A 17974-nucleotide genomic window follows, 5' to 3' on the forward strand; every position below is an offset into this window, starting at 1 on the left:
CAAGACTTTAATACAATAATATCAAATAATAGCTTTAATGAAATCACAGATAACACATGCACAGATTTTTCTTTAAAAATAAATTCTCACAGTAGGTGGCTTTCTTGCTCTTTAAAGCTACCCAGCCTTTGTAGAATTCATCCATGGAACGCATGTGTGTAAATGAAATCTGGATTAAGTACAAGGAGGCTGGACTTGGATGAAGAATGAACTCTTGAGTTCTGCAGAACTGACCTTCTGAAACCACAGCATCAGATATTTGCTACGGGAAATCACAGAGCTGGAAAAAACAAAACCAGGAGCCAAAAACTGCTTAAGTCCCGTCCTCTGGGAATTGCTGGAAGAGGAGAAAAAGCATATACTGGGCCCTTACCTAATCTGTAAAGTATCTTCTTGGAAGTCTGTATTATTTGCTAAGAAAAAAATTTTTAGCCTAAAGGAAACACGGAGCAGAAAGTTAAGCTATTTATGAACCATAACCTAAATTTGTCAGCTCATCCCAGAACAGGAATAAAGTAAACTTGTGAACATTCCATTAGGATGTATCAGACCTATAAGAGATTAAGTCCCTAGTACATGTTGATCTTCTGTTCTATAGTAGTCTGCATACAGAAGTACGGAAGGGCCAATTAGGACGCAACTTTTTTTACCCTTTGAAGTGGTACAAGTAGTATTAAAAGACTTCCAGTCACCCCTACATGATACATCAAGTTCACTTAAGGACTACAGTCTACACTTAAAATTCACATTGTTGAACCCTTTTCTCTCCCACTTGTTTACAGACCAAGACACAATCCTTGGTAACCCTCAAACAGGAAGCAGCACTTAGGCAAGCGTATTCTTGATTAAACTGCCAAAGAAGAGGATATATTTTCCTGATGTTAATTATCACTCGTTCTAGTGATACAGGGATCTGTTCATTTACTATACAAATTTGAATATGGTCAAGCTGTTCTGTCTAGATACTTGTAATGGTGGAGTAATGGGTAGCAAATCATTTGAAGTCTCTTGAGAAAAGAAACAGATGGTACCATGGACTCCCAAAAGCCACTCTGACAGGTTCCAGAAACCACAAAGGTCAGATCTGACTTCTTAGCATTTTTCAAACTTCCACAAAAAAACCAAAAACTTGTGCTAAGCCTGAAACAGTCACATGCTCTATTCAAATATAAAAATGCAAACAGTGCTCAAAGACTTGGTATCAAATATTCTGTGATAATTGCTACCTTCAGTGTAAAACAAGATAGCTATGGTGCACCAGAGCATCACTCAAGCAAGGCTAAAGCAAATTCCTAAAATGACAGATGAGTATTAGGTCTAACCATAGGTGACAGGCTCGAAAGAAACAGGAGTTACCAAAAACAACGTGAAGGAAGTATGTACTGAGGTCCAACACATAAAAACCCGCCATCTGAAAGGATCCATGGAAGAATCCATCCACAGCCACTAAATGCATAAGCATTTCTTCTAGTTCAGAAAGTTGGAGTCAGAAGTTGCTCCCCCAGCACACAATTATAGTTTCCCCTCTCGTATCCCTCTAAGCCTCTATTACAGCCACTGTTAGACACTGAGGTTTCAGAAATTCTGGTGTGATTCAGTATGGTAATTTCTGCATTCTTTCTCACAATACAGTGGTGAGCCTTACAAAGATAACTGTTCTGAATACGGTTTGCAAAGATTACTGAACCTTAGGAACTGAAACTGCAGTCAATTTTAATTTCATCTTGCCAAGGGTGTTATTCAGTTTTGCTTCCCTTTTTCCCCTCCCCTCTGTCAATGATAGAAGGAACCATCTTATCTGCAGCTTATACTTTAGATGACAGTGTGGAGCATCAACCTTAGAGTTCAGGTGCCAACAGACTTCTTCATGACATAGATTTAAATAAGATATCCTGATCCTGTGCACCTATGCTTCTTGAAGAGTTTACATCTGGGATATGACAAAGGGGTAGATATTTGTCCATCAAATGGAAAAGTCCTGAATGATATCCATTAGTTTTTAAAAACATCATAGATCTAATATTCAGCCACAGGTGAGAGACCTCAATTCAGTTTTGATAACAGCAAATAAGAAAAAAAATTATATAAAAAAATATAGAAAGAAGCATACCTCAACTAGACTGTATAGAAACTATAAGTAACTGTTTAAATGTAGTTATTTCTTGTGCAAAGTATCCAGTACCATAGAATACTGTGTGGAGGCTTCTAGGCTGCAAAGCATCAAACACTTGGCATATCAAATTATAACTCAGACTTCTATAACCTTTCAATTCTGTCAATAGGGGAAAAAAAAACCCAACAAAGCACATACAGTTGAGGTCATAAGGCCATTTACAACGCTGGCACCTAGTCACATGGGCACACAGGACCCAAAACAATAATGATGAAAGCTTTCTAAAAAGTCTCAAGCAGAATGTTAAGATCCCTAATAGCACAGTCTTTGGAATATTTTAATTCTGATCTTTGACTCCTGGATTTGCTCAACTTCAGATTAGCAAACAACAGTTACAAACCACATTTGTACACAACTAACCTAGTATTTACCCTTTACTACCAAGGAGATAACTCTTCCAAGACAACCAAATGACTCATGCCAGCCGAACAAGTCACCAGTACAGAGATATGAGATTACACACACTGATATGTTCACTTGAATTTATACAAGCCATAGTAAATCAGATCTATATTGTTTAAGCAGCCCTAGCAGTGCAGTGACAAAATGAAGTAAGAGGAAATAACCTCCACAGTTTGAACTTTATTTTGTCATCCTACTTTGCTATTTCCTTCTTGTTGCCTTTTTTAATCTCCCTTTGCTATTTTTTCCCTGTTGCCTTCTGCACAAAAGCACACCCTAAGTCCAACTGCCATACTGGCAATGACAGTCAGTCAAAACTGACCACCTGTAAGCCAACTTATGCCAGTTACATCCCATTCTCTGGCATGCAGAACCCCTACTCTTTCAAGCTATTTCGTTTGGAGCATATCCTCAAATGTTAGCTTTTCTATCACCTGTAATATACCAATAGTTACATTCATTATAGGAAAACAAAGCAAGAGTTATTACTTTCAAAGTAGTTTTTCTTAGCACCTAAAATATACTTGTTGTCACTTTTGTTCCATGTCATGCAAACATTCTTGTTTACATCTTATTGACTCTTTAAGAAAGAACAGATATAAACAGCCCAGTCTTGGATAAAATAAAATACACATAATTGAAAAGTTTTGTCATATAGTAAGTCCTTACTTATTCTGGATTAATACAGTTAAAAGTTCAACATACACAAAGAAAAATCTAGATATTAACTATATGCATCATAAGGAAGTAGAATTCAAAGTAACATTAAAAGGAGTACAACCACAAGCTTAACCAAATATAACCCAAACGACAAAAAGAAATGCATAAAAGGGAACAGTGTGGTAATACTACACAAGTGACCTAATCCATACATATGTTCCAGTTTTTGTTTTAGTGATAAAATTCCACAGTACTGAGATAAAGGTTATCTTATTTATCCTCAGAGACTTTTTACAAGTACATGTAGAGACAAGTGGAAATGGCTGCAAACTGAGAGAGAGTAGGGTTAGATAATAGGAAGAAGGTGAGGGCACTGAACAGACTGCCCAGAAAAGTTGTGGATGCCCCGCCCTTGAAGTGTTCAAGGCCAGGTTGGATGAGGCCCTGAGCAACCTGGTCTAGTGAAAGGCGTCCCTGCCCATAGCAGGGGAGTTGGAACTAAATGGTCCCTTCCAACCCAAGTCATTCTATGATTGTATGATAAGAACATGGAAGCTTTTTAAATTTTGTCTGTTTTTCTATCTATCAAGACTCCTGTAAGTTGTGTCAAGAGCATCTGTGTACATGGCACAGTGCTCTTATCACTTCTGTAAAGGAAACCAGTGCTGCACAACCTCCCCACTTACCAGAAACATTCTCTGCAGAACCCCAAGCAAAGTAAACTGACTGTTCTCATCTGTCCGAGTTCCCTAAGCCCAAAGTACACTACATCCCTACGAAGTCAGGAAGTTTCCCCAAAACCCAAAGACAAATTTAAAACAGTGAAATACAATAACCTATGCAGAGAGAATAATCTTGTTGCAGCTTTAATTTCAGTATTGCAGGTAAGTCTTTAACCAATCAAAGGTCTTTTCAAAAGCACAGAGCATTACTTTTGGTACCAATGCAGTGACACAATAGCTTGAGAATGCCCTAAAAATCACATGGAGAATTGAGCAAGGGTTCTACTTCATCTCTGAATATCAACTGTAAAAGGCATGATTTCACCACCTTCTACCATTATAGCATGTGGTTTCAGTTAGCACAAGTGAAGCAGCATTCATCCGGCAAGAAATTTAGCAGTGATTTATCAGAAGGAAAAATACTCAGTTCACAGACAGGAGTTTGACAGGCTCTTCACCTTCCAGTTTTAATACCAGTCACTTACTTTTAGCAGTAACATCAAGAATGCAAGACCTTTGTCCGAAACTTCCCAAATCTGATGGCTGAGAATGAGATTTTAGGAGATTGCGCCTATTTCCAACCCTGCTCTAGATATCTGCACCTCAACAAATCTGAAAAGCAGAGACATCTACCTGCAAGCCAGAGGTTGACTTTAGAAGATACTACACAGGCTCCACAAGGAAGAAATTTTGTAGCAGTTCTTGGGACTTTATTTCAACTGAATCTTCCTTCTGCCTCCAAAAAAACTGGAGGAGCTCCACAAACTTAGAACTGAGTTGCAAATGTTACAGGTGCTTCAGAAGTGACTTATGTCCTGGTTCCCGCCAGGACAGGGTTAATTTTTGTAGTCGCCAAGAGGGGGCATGGCCAAGACCCACAGGTTATTTTCTATCACCTCAGGTCACTGCCAGGGGGCAGAGAGGGAAGGAGTCCCTCTTGGTCAAGTAAGCATGGAGGAGGGAGTGGGTGCAGGGAACAGGAGGGCACCGCCAGTTCCACATGGTGAGCAACCACCTGTGAATCATTCATCTACCTTTTACACTTTGTTAATGATACTGTTGCTGTTATTGTTCATTTTCTCATCCCACTGCTGTTTCCAGTAAGTTGTTCTTATCTCAACCTGTAATCTTTACCTTTTGTGCCTTCACTTCACCTGTCCATCCAGATGCAGGGGAGAAGGGACAGGGGAGCGAGCAGGCAGTGCATGGTTTGGAGCGCTTCAGCGGGAACACAAAATTGGGAAATACCATCTCCGAACCACGACAGCCTTATTTGGTAAAGCGTGGGCTCCTCTCTTGGGGCAAACCCATTCCAGGGCACCTGGCCCTTCACAAAGAAAAAACTCTTCCTAGGGCTTCTGCTGGCTTCTCCAGGATCAGCCGCATCACCACACTGGGAGCCACTCAGCGTCTGTCTCTGCCACTCCGGATTGATGGATCTGAACCTGACTTCCTTATGAACAGCTGAGGGCAACAGAGGCTATTGCCCATCCTTTTGGAATGGTCCTTGCCTAATCGCTCTGGCCCAGCTGACCCATGTTCAACTGTTGTTCACGTGGAACTCTGCTCCACTTCAGCCCTCAAAGCTCTTGTTTGAGTATTTGCTACCACCACCAAGATCTGCACGTGCAGCAGCTCCATCCAGGCCTGTGCCCCAGGCTTCAAGGCTCACTGCAGCGTCCCTCCTACTCACAGTCTACTCTCTGCCCATGTTGGGCACCAAATAAGACCCCTCTTGGCTACTGCAAAATTAACCAGGACACTTATTTTCATTTGCCAAAAGTTAGTTGCTATAAATTCGAAAAACTTTAAAATAGTACTACTAGCACGGAAACCGTTTAAAGGTAATTCTGTCTCTTTTGAAATCATACCCTCCTTCAGCACAGCTGCATATGTCCAGTTAAAGCTTCTCTCTAAAACCTGTGCTCTTTCTCTGCAAGCATTTTTAAGTTTTCATTTACCCACAGATATGAACTATTCTTTCAAAGGGCTTCCACACGTAGCTAAGAAAGTCCAACACTGCATTTGAAACAAGCATGAAACTATGCTTTTGGCATAAATACTGCGATAATCCAGAAACAGACTTTAAGGAACTTAGTATGCTGCAAGAATAACTACTATGGTGTGTTTTACTCAGGTAGATGTACAATACAGTGTAATAATATCAGGTATGATCAAATATAACTAAAATCGAAGGGTCTGATTTTATTTTGATGCCAAAGCCTTTATTTTAAATGAGTGCTATGACACATCCCATCACCCAACTCAACCAAATGCAGCAGCATTAGCAATCTTGATAACTTTATATTTGCAAAATATTATCTCCAGTATACCATTCTACCATTTCCTCAAAGATCATGAGAGAAAAGCAGAAACCTTGCTATTAGGAATACACCAAAGGAGGTCTATGATAGTCTATTGAAATGTGTTTTAGTAGCTCGTTTTCACAGAATAAAAAAAGCTATACAAAGGTGCATTTTCCAGAAGAGGGGTACATCAATACTGCAAATATTCTTAGGACGTAGTTTTAGTGATCGATAATTATCCATCAATACATGCACATAATGCTGTGTTAAACAGTTTCAGGAAAAATATGCTTTATCTCTCCATGGCGGTTCTCTCGTTCTTTCTTATCCCTTCCCTTTCCCCCAACAGCCCTCCTGCATGAGCCTGCTATACTCACCAGACAGGACACATTCATTTGATAAGCATTTTAAAGCAACTAAGAACGATTTTGTGAGTTCTTTAAATACTTTATAAGCTGCAGAAAAACATGACTTCTCAATTAAAATTTTTAAAAAGATCAGGACCTACACTTTTGTCTCATTCAGAAAAGATACCTAATACATGAAATGTCCTATTGCCACATATAGAATCATAGAATAGATTGGGTTGGAAAAGACCTCCAAGATCATCAAGTCCAACCTCTGATCCAACTCCAGCTACTATATCATGGCACTAAGGGCCACATCCAATTTCTTTTTAAAAACCTCCAGGGATGGTGAATCCACCACCTCTCTGGGTAGGTCGTTCCAATGCCTGATAACCCTCTCTGTAAAGAATTTCTTCCTAATATCTAACCTAAACCTCCCCTGGCAGAGCTTGAGCCCATGTCCCCTTGTCCTATTGTTGGTTGCCTGGGAGAAGAGACCAACCCCCACCTGGCTATAACCTCCCTTCAGGTAGTTGAAGAGAGTGATGAGGTCGCCTCTAAGCCTTCTCTTCTCCAGACTAAACAACCCCAGCTCCCTCAGCCTCTCTTCATAGGACTTGTGCTCAAGTCCCTTCACCAGCCTCGTTGCTCTTCTCTGGACCCGCTCCAGCACCTCAATATCCTTCCTGAACTGAGGGGCCCAGAGTTGAACACAATACTCAAGGTGTGGCCTCACCAATGCAGAGTACAGGGGAAGGATCACTTCCCTGCTCCTGCTGGCCACACTGTTCTTGATGCAGGCCAGGATGCCATTGGCCTTCTTGGCCACCTGGGCACAGTGCTGGCTCATCTAAATGCTGTAGTACAGACAAAGTATATGAAACTCGAAGTCTCAGACAATCTACTACCCTGCATGTCTTGCTCTGCACTGTAATGTTAGAAAAAAGTCAAATCCCAAAACCATAATACTGTCAAAGCAAAAAAATAGGCTAATTGTCTTACATTTTAAGGCATATTAATTTAAACTGAAATCCCATTAGATGAAAAAGCTTTTCAAGTAAAAAGTTCCCACTTCAAGAAAGCATCTAAAGCTTGGAATATTAATTATTCCAAGAGAGAAATAAAATGCTAATGAAACAAATTACATAGGTTCTGGAGAGACTCTTATTTGATTTCAGATTTCCAGGGTAAACAGGATCACCAAGTAATCTGCCATTGTTCTAAAGTCACAACAACAGAAAGTTTCTACGGAATTTATATTGATATCAACTGGATAGCAGAAAACAGTTTAAGATTAGAAACAGCAGAGTACATATTCATTTTCTTTTCCTGTTTCTTTTATTTGCACTCTCATTAAGTTACGCAATGTCTTCTGCTCAAGATAGGCCTGATTTTTAAGAGCATTCTTTGCAACGTTCGTAACTAGTACTTCTAGAATAAGTGAGCGGTACTTCAGTATTCAGTTAAAAATTCAGAGACCTGGTTTAGAGCACAGACTTGATGATTTACAGTAAAAGTAGTCAAAATTTGTTTCTATAATAATCTGAAGTCTGTGAACTTGGAATTTAATTTAGTGTATTCTGTTTACAAGCAGCAACTGAGAAGTCACTTGAATGGCAGATGTGATTATGAAAATACATGGAAACTGGTCATTGACTACACATGTATTTGGGACACAGTGCACTCAAATGAACCATAGCAGAAAGATATCAATACAGCCTGACAACCCTACAAAGCAACATGTCGTGCTTGTAAAAACTGTCATACACATATGAAAGAAGAGTTGCAAAGAACCCAATAGTAAAGCAGGCTAAATCACATGGGAGGAAAAAACCAAATATAATCACAGTGAACGGCCACTTTTCAAACAATACGATGGGGTTAATTGCACAACACAAAAAAATCATACAACTATTATTTAACATCAATAGACACATTTGAGGAACATCTTCAAAGGTAAATGTGGCATCACTTGGTTCCTGTTTCATCACTCAGTTAACTTCCTGTGTTCCTCTGGTCAGTTCCTCTGTTTACTGTACAAGCATGGACTTTCATTTAGGTGTTCATTTAGGTGTTCCTTCTTCCCTGGACAACAAATGTACCAATATCCTACTGCTGCTATGGAACTTATATAGCACTTTTATTCTACCACACCAAAAAACAGCTGTAAATGGTCAAGCAGTCCTTGCCACTGTTTCCCCGGACTGCTGCAGCTTTGTGAACGTAGGTGAACTAGCACCCACTTCTTTGCCAAAACAGGACAAAACCTCTACACCACTTTTGAATACCACTAAAATGGGAATGGACCAAAGATTTTCATTACTTCCTTAAGGAATAAATGAATGTGCGTGTTATGTATGCAAAGGAACTGCGCAGCTTAGAGATCTCCTCTGCTCACGTTAAGTTTCAGGTGGAAAACTCTTATCAGTTTTCCCTGTGCAGCTACAGTTTGCCAATAACAACGGTCTGGGATAAAATATCACTGCACAAATAACCTTTACATTCTACTCAGAACTCTTGGTAATCAGTGCAAATTCACATGCTTCAGATACTCTTAAATCTTAGTCTACAACAAAAAGAATAATATTGAAAATACAAACACCAAACAAAAGTGAGGAAGGCAGCAAAAAAATTAAAAGTAGCAGAGACTACAAATCTACTCATCCAATCCCCAGCGCTGGAAGAATAGTTCTGCTATATTTGTACACATTATTGAAAATTCAACAAAACTTTAACCAATTCCAGCTGAAACAACAGAATCCTGATACTTCAAGCTGTATCATTAAGCACTTTGCAAAACAGATGTTTCCTGTGTTGTGTTTCACTAAGTAACATGACAAATTTGATTCTCTTAAGTGTCTCATCACAACACAACTTTGGTGAAAATACCCTTCATTTACAGTACTGACACAAAATGCTGCCGAGAAAACAGGGAGGGGATGAAGAAACTTAACTTTTTTTTCCTTAGCTTTACAATTAAATGTAAATCACATTCTCTCAAGACAGGCAGAAATTGGTAAATATTATTCCAGCACTCACAAAATTACAGAATGCACCTGTAAGCGGATGTGCAGAATTACTGTCAAAAGCCTCTCACCTGCTCCTCTGGTTGCTGCACTGGGAATTTAGTTCAAAGGAAGGGGAAAAAATGCAGGAGCCTATTAGTCTTTCTAGACCTGACATATGGAGTCAATAAAATTAGGGACATGAGAGATGTGAGCAGAAAGACTACAGCTTATTGAGACTAAGAGCTGTAACTGAGTAAAAACAGTAGCATGTCCACAGCACGTGACATAAAGCAGGTAAGTATTCTGGCACAACCTAAAGAAAGTCAATAAGAAGTATATTCTTTTAACTGAGTATACAGTAATTGGTTCATCCAGATGTGCTACTAACCACAAACCAAAGGAAAATACTCAGAATTTCACTGACAATCCAGTGTAAATTCACTGCAAGGAACACAAATTATTGCTTTAGCATTAAGTACCAAGAGCTAAGGAACTCCCCAGTATCGCTCCTCCCCACACTTTGATCACACTTTCCTCCCCTTCATCAGTCTAACACAAAATATATGACATTGCAGTCTGATTTTGCAACCTACCTCAAATCTGGAAGAGTAACATAATTTCCTTCAGCCAACAAACACTGCAAAGGAGTATTACTGGGGGGAGGAGGCAGCAGAAATTCCATTTTTGTACCTGAAGATCCTTTAGTCTTCCTCCTCAGGTAAAGATATTACTATAGCATACTCAATATGTCTCATACGAGAGACTGTTTGAAATATTCAGTATCCTAACTGACAGAGATGGTGATTGGTGTTAAAAAACCTGTCAAAAGCCATTTTAAAAAATTTATTAGGTCAGCTTAACACTTTTACATATATTCCAGTTATTTCCTTTAATACAGAAAATACTATGAAAGGATTGAAAATAATTAAAAATAAAAAACAATTGTCTTTACATATGAGAACACGATTCAAGTGCTTGAAAACAAATCACAATGAAATAGCACAGCCTTGTCCATCAACCAGACAGTCAGGGACACCTTATATTATCCAGCACTAGCTCCTGTACAATACTCAGACTGCTAGACTGCTTAATTGTTGAGTATTAGATTTAATTCTCTAATGCATATTTAAAGAGTAGCAGGCATCTTCCCCCTTCCTAAAAAAAAAGAACTGCAATAAAAATATAGTGATAGTAGTGAGACATCATGTTTAGTATTAGCAAAATATTAAAGTTGTATGCACTATTCATCAAGTTGAAATTAATGCCTCGCTGAAGCACAAATATTTATTCAGTACAAACAGCAGGAAACCTTAGGAGACAGCACAGCTTTAACCACTGAAGTGAGTTAATTAGTACCCAGCGCCGCTTCAGAGCATGCTATGCTATTTTTAAACAAAGGTTAGCTTCCGGACAGAAGAAAGTAGCAAAATGTAAAGGTAAGAGATAAGGTATCCTAAGAAAGCTGTTTTTAATAGCTACCAAAGTGCCCTAAACAGACAGCTTTTCTCACAAAGTTTAGAATGAGAGCTCTTACACCAGTCAGGATGGAATACAGCAATACTTAGCAACTTCTGCATCAGCAACAGGCGGGTTTTACTAGTATTGCTTTTACCTAAATTTCTTTGCTATGCTTTGACTGCTACATAGCATTCCATATCATCAGAAGTTAGAGATGGAAGAACACAAACATGTATCTGTTTTGAAAAGATAACCCATTTCCAAGTCTTCCTCTCAACAATCAGATGATTCTTCAGCAATGCTCACTATTTCAAATAAATTTAAGAACAACTTTCACACACTCCCTCGCTTTTCATGGCATTCTCCACAGACAAAAGTGATGATAATTAAGTATCTGTCCAAATTCCACATGCTTTATTGATTCCAGATCTAATAAATAAGGCTCCTAGTAACAACTGTTTATTGAACCCCCTGTATTACATTTGTATACCATTTAGAAGTCACACTGAAGCCTTATAAACAGAACGCTAAATTCATCACACAACTACACCAACATCCTCCCCTTTCTGGCACTGCAAGAAAAAAACGGGGTCACTTTCAGATAATTTCAGTACTAATTTGGCTGTAAGTTATGTTATGCTGCTCTCATTATCTTTCCAGTTGTTACCAAAGCATGTAAGTTCATGTGGGGATGCGACTAAAGAAATTGCCATAAATAACAGTCGCCCTCATAGACTCAGCCAACATTCTATTTTTAGTCTGCTCCTCTTGAACGTGGCCCTGATTAGGGCAAAGGCTTCACAACAGTTTCACCAGAACTACAAGTAAACACTTCATATTCAGCATTAGTTTAGAAATGCTATCAATTGAAAACCGGTACAGTTGTTAGATCTTTCAGATGTTGTTTCTGGTGTTTTGGGGGGGAGGTGGGGATGTTGTGTTTATATGCAATCCAGGATTGAGTTTTCATGATAGCGAAGTTCCAGCACAAGTTCTGAGAGAAATCTGATGATTTTCAGTAAAAACAAATGCAGCAGCATTTCACCCCTCGGCCTTGCAGAAAACTTTTTACATTTCACCAGTGCTTTCAAATAACTTTAAATATTTCAAGTGTCAGTTATTTATAAAGAAAATCTCAAGGGCACACAGAAGTACTTCATCTTAGAAGTGCATGCATACACTTACACGTTATGGAGCACAGGGAAGAATCTGGCCATTGCAGGAACTAACAAAACCTTTTAATGGCATGCAGAGCTTGAGCAGCCCAGAAGCTTTAAACACAGCCTTGTAGCAGTATGCAGTTGCTACACATTAAAAACATTTTTATACTTTAGTACTCCTTGTCTCCAACAACACTGATCTGACACAGATTTCAGTCCTTATTCTGACACCACTTTGGTTTTGCCTTCCAAGATTATCTCAAGAAGCATTTCAAATAAATTAATCCAATTTAAGTTCCTAAATAACTTTTGTTAATAAAAAATGCTTTTAATTCCAACCCATTCTTCACTCCCAAATGTGCATTTAATACACCACCATTTCAATTCTGGCAGCTGAGGACAGCGAACTACCAAGAGGGTTATTTTTCCTGGAACAGAAAACACAGATTTAAAGAAAAGATCTCAAGCTTACAATTCTAATTTAAGTGATCTCTTTTATATATATACTTGCATAACTAAACAGAACAGTATTAACAAATCAAAAGCCGTCATTTTGTTGAGCAGGAAAACTATGAGATTCTAGTAAATCAACAAACTCAAGTACTTCCTACCAAGTACAAATCAACATACTGAAAGACACTGCATATAAAATGCAGGTTTTAAGCACACTGTATTTTCGTAATCCTATGGAAGTTTCAGAGATTACACAGAGTCACTCCAGTCAAGCTATTTCACTTCAGAAGATAACCACAGACTGAAAGTTTTCAGTTTTTCTAGAGTGTAAGAGATTTGGACCCTAGTTCTCCTAATTTCACAGAAGACAGAGTATACACACAGTCATGGTCACACTGTCAGGCCTCTCATCTCTCATACAGCATGATGGGATCTCCTGTTTAAACTTCATGCATATTGCTCCTGGAAGACTTGGTAACTGGTAACGCTGGAAGTAACACACAGGTGCAGTGATTCACACGTGTAACCTCCATTTCTGCTAACAAAACAATCCACACAAATCCTATGGCAGACTGAAGTATAAGCTTTGTACCCAATCTTCCACTTGCAAGAGAGGAAGCGTGCCAGGTGACACAGAGAGCGCATTTGTCAAAGGGAAGGGCTGGGAATGAAACCTGACCTGGTGATTCACCTAACGGATTTAAGTCTAAGCTCTTCCTGATAGAGGCTTTGTATGTTTGCTGAGTGCCCAGGTGATCTTTGTTAAGAGCCAAAATGCTACTGCATTTCAATATTCTCATCAATGTAACATTTAAGCATCACAAAAGTGTGAACTCCACAAGTTCTTAGTCCCTAAGGAAATCCTATGAATTGTGACTTTTCTCTAACAAATCATGCAGGTTTCTCAAATTACGCATTTTCCATACAACCTGGAAAAAAACCTAGTGTCATATTGGGCCATTAAATGTCTGTTTATTTTCTAATTAAAATAGCCAGACATTAGCCAACACTCAATAACTAATAATTTAAGTCTCCAGAATGAACAAGGTGATTCTCACACTGGATGTGTTAAAGTCAGTGACAGGTTAAGAGACAACCTAATATTTATCTTAAGGTAGAATTTAATGAAAATTGATTTCCTGACATGAACATGAGAAAGGTTCAAGATACCTGGGTTTTTACAGGAACACGTACTAAGAAATGAGACTAACTCAGTGACTTGGCCCAGTCATAAAATATACATCAGCCAACAGGCCCTTCTCCCAGCTTAGACCCAGCCCCATTGTGCTAAGTACAATACAGATGACATATACCATTTGTAGTGCCCAGCCTTACATTATCTCACACACATGCTTGTCTGTGATACAAGTCCCTGCAAAATTAGAATCCAAGTGACTTAACTATCCAGCTATGCCTGAGAACATGTCTACCATGGACTATTTCAAGTGAAAGCAAACCCGCCCATTCAAAAGTTCAATATGATTCTGTCCCTGAAAACCTTGTTTCTCGAAAAAGCTTTCTGATTAAATTTAACATGTACCTTTAAAACAGCTCAACACTGAAAGGAAGTGAATTGCTACAGTTCATAAATCATCCTAAGTAGGACTGAACTTCCTCAAAATTGTCATCTCTCTGATAAAAGGCATGTTAGAGGTGCCTTGTCTCCCAAAGAGATTATCACAGAAGAGAAGCAGCTGAGTTTTGCATTTCAAAAGTAGTATTTTTGTATTGTTTTCTTACTCTGGAGGAAAACATACGTCCAAGAACACTGCCAGAAGGACCTGCAACTCAACTTCAAAGTACATTACTTTTACCAGAAGTATTTCACTGATGAAAATAAAATAGATTGGAGATTAATTTGACCACATTATATAATACTACTTAGTTTTGCAACATAAAATAACTTGTTGGAAGGTGGAGAGAACAAAAGCGAAATGCTGGGGGTGGGGGGAAACTATATGATCTTTAAGGTCCCTTCCAGTTCAAACCTTTCTATGATTTTGGGGAAAGCCCAAACTTCTGAAAAGACACTGTAGCATATAAGTAAATTACTGGAGGGAAAAACTTCAGAAAAGGATTTCAGATGCCATGACATGCAGTCATCAATGTCACTTTACACTTTGCTCCATAAAACTGCTTTTTGCTTCTTCGCAATGTCATTCACTCCAGCTGCCTTGAAAAAAAGTCACCAAATCTGAATTTGCAGCTAACAAACCCAACAGCCAACAAACCAAGATCACTTAATAGAAAATTCCATATTTTTTTCTTCTACAGTCACTTCCTCACTCACTGGCAGCGTATGTTAAAAATTCTGAAAGATATTCAGCAAGACTTCATAATCCTGGAGAACACACATCTCTTCCCTGTGAGCATAAGACTCAGGAGCTTTTTCGGCACAGAGCTGGAATTCAATTGGACGGGAAACAAACGTGATGGCTGTCGGCATTACAGGGGAACGAGCCAAATCCACGGGCTTTACCTCTGCTTTCACCGTTACCTTTACAACACAAAGCACACAGAAGGTTACTCCCATTTAACGTGCTCCAAGTTAAATCACGAAGCCCACGCAGACACGAGCCCTGCAGCCTGCGGCGCTTCCTACCCGGGCGCCGCGAACTCTCAGCGGTTGTAACTGTTGCTGCCACCTCTCGCATCCGCACCGCCGGCACCCAACTCGACGCGGCGGCGAAAAAGCCAAACGCACAGACAAGACAGGCTAGAACTAAGATATTTCGCAGCACGCCATCGAACTCTGCCCCGACCCTTCCGACGAAGGTTCACGCGCGCGCCGGGAAGCGCCAGGCACGGCGCTGCCCGCCCCGCTCCGGGGACACGACGGGAGCAGCTCCTTTGTCTCGCCCGCAGCCCCGGCCGCCTTCTCCAGGCGGCACAAAGCGCCGCTGCCCCGCCGGTCCCGAGCGGCCCCGGCGCTGCCGCCGCTTCCCGGCGCTGCCCTTCCCGAGCGGGACCGGGCGCTGGCGGCCACAGGGGCCGGGATGCCGGGGGCGCCCCGGGGGGATCCGCGGAAAGGACGAAGGCTGCAGCCGGTGCCCGGAGCGCCGCCCCGCGGCCCCTCACCGGGGGCAGGGACCCCGCCCTGCCCCTCCATCGCCCCCGGGCACCGGCCCTGCCCCCGGCAACTCCATCGCCCCCTTCCTTCCTCCCTCCCTTCCTCCCTCCCTCCCTTCTCCGCCCGCACCCTCCTGCTCCCTTCGCCCACTGCCGCCCCGGTGGGTCCCGGCCGCCCCAGCCGCGCGCCGCCGGCTGCCCCGGGGCGAGGCGCGGGACCCGGAGCCAGAGGGGCTCCGCTCAGCCGGCCGCGAGTTGCCCGACAGCCGCGGCCATCCCGCCGGGATGCGATAGCCCCGGGCGGCAAAAAAGTTGTGCCCGCGGGAGCGGCCGCGAGCCGAACTCACCCTCCCACCCGGCGGCTCCGCCGCGGCTGCGACTCAAACTCCCCTCCCGCCGGGAGCGGAGCGCGGACGGACCCCGCCCGGCCCCACCGCTGCCTGGCAGCGCCCGCAGCCAACCAGCGCGCCCGGCGCGGTCACGCCAGCCAATGGCGTGGCGGAGCGGGCCGGGCGGGCGCCCCGCTCCACCAATGGGCGGTGAGGGCGCCGGGCCGGGGGGAGCGCGGGGAGGGGGGGGGTGGGCGCTGCCGCCGCAGCCGCCGCGGTGTGGGGGCGCGCCGGGGGTGGGCACGGAAATGGGGGGGCCGAGTCGTCGCTTCTCAGCCGGGGCTGCGTTGGGAACGTGGCTCTGGGGAGAGCTGAGGCGCAGCCCGGGACCCTGGGCAGGGTCGTGCCCCGCGGGGAGATGCGCCCTCCGGGGCAGCGGGGATCGCCCGCTCGCGAAACTGCCCCTCGAGCGCCGGTGGCAGTGTCCGCTCGGGACACCAGACGGGCGGCAGCGCTTGGGCTGGGCTCCAGGGAGCCGGCACCAGAGGCGTGTGCTCTACCGCTGTCCCATGTCACTCGCACAGTCCCGCTGCCATCGCTTGGACATAAAAAAAGAGCCGGCGGCAGAGGCAGATTCGAGCCTGTGCTGCCCTAGCCCCAGCAGAGGTACGGCTGAAGATCCGCAAGGAATGTTTCCAGGCACCCTGATGGGAACGCCTCGAACTGAACGCCTCTGAAGTTTCATCAGGCATGTCTTAATCATTATTTAGATGCTGGATTCTTATCGGCCTTCTCAAAGCGAAGCAATTGTGAGCAAGTCTAATTCCACAGCACTCCAAGGCCTTTTCAATTACTTTTTTTTTCCTTTTTTTTTTCTATTGACTTCATCCTTGGAATGCTCTGAAGAGTGATCTTGAAATAAATCTGCATACAGCACAATTAGCTGCTTTTGGTTGCTAAAGTTCAGTTTACATTTTTTTGTTACCAATAGAGTTGCTTTGCTTTCAGGATGTAAGTTTTAATCCTCAGAAGCACATGCTTATAGTAATCTTCAGGATTAATAAAGATTAAATTAATCACGAATCTAATTGCTCTGTGGTGAAACTAAGGCAAGGAGGGTGTGATTTGGTCAGTATCAAATATGATAATGATAGAGCCCAGATTAACACCACCAACATTTACTGTCACAAAGTGCTTCCCATACAGTTACTCATCTAAAAATCATAGTCTTCTATGCCATGCCAGTCTTCATTTCCTCAATGACTGTACAGGTAGATAACATGTTCACGTACAAATTTATTGACTTCCCTGGAGCCTTGAACGTGAGAAAATATCAGGTTGAATACATTGCTTCAAGTTTTCTTGGCCATCCTGCATAGAGACATCAGTATCTTTCTATCTGAGCTGTTTCTAGACTTGTGCTATTTTACCATTCACTTTCCTATGTATATAGTATATCAATTTATTCACAATAAAATATATGTACTATTTTCAAGGATCTTTTGTAATACAAAATATAATACAAACTATAATAAATATTGCTGTTAGAATATAAATGTCTTACTAAGCCATTTGTCTTTATAATACTCCCACTGCGTTATGGTCTAAACTCATTCTGCCATCAGTTTCTATGACACTGGATAAAATAGGTCTGTTTTCCTGAAAAGATGGATATTAGTTCCAACAAAGATGTAAAAAAGCTTTATTATTTCACTAAGATGAAGAGAGACAGTTAAATGCCATAATCTTAGGAACAACCAAATGTAGCTTTTTGAGGGAGATAATAACCTTCTACCTTCGAAAGAATACACATCTGAATCAGAGCCAGAATATTTAATGGTTTGGGGCTTTTTTTAAAGTTCTTTATCTGACTTTCTCTGCCATTAT

At 41.7% G+C, this 17974-nt stretch overlaps 1 protein-coding gene across 7 annotated transcripts in view; it reads right to left on the reverse strand.

The window, feature by feature from the left end:
• FAM126A (family with sequence similarity 126 member A) overlaps nucleotides 1-16209 on the reverse strand; it is a 45489-nt gene extending 29280 nt beyond the window's left edge. For 3 of the 7 annotated variants that reach the window (XM_027639352.1, XM_027639359.1, XM_027639360.1), the window contains exon 1: nucleotides 16106-16209. The gene's annotated coding sequence lies outside the window, so the exon portion shown is untranslated. The other 4 variants (XM_027639358.1, XM_027639354.1, XM_027639355.1 and 1 more) reach the window with 4 other exon arrangements.
• Nucleotides 16210-17974: the final 1765 nt, after the last annotated feature.

The sequence above is a fragment of the Corapipo altera genome, unplaced genomic scaffold (genome assembly GCF_003945725.1).
Source record: "Corapipo altera isolate COAL_440 unplaced genomic scaffold, ASM394572v1 44, whole genome shotgun sequence".
NCBI classification, from domain to species: domain Eukaryota; kingdom Metazoa; phylum Chordata; class Aves; order Passeriformes; family Pipridae; genus Corapipo; species Corapipo altera.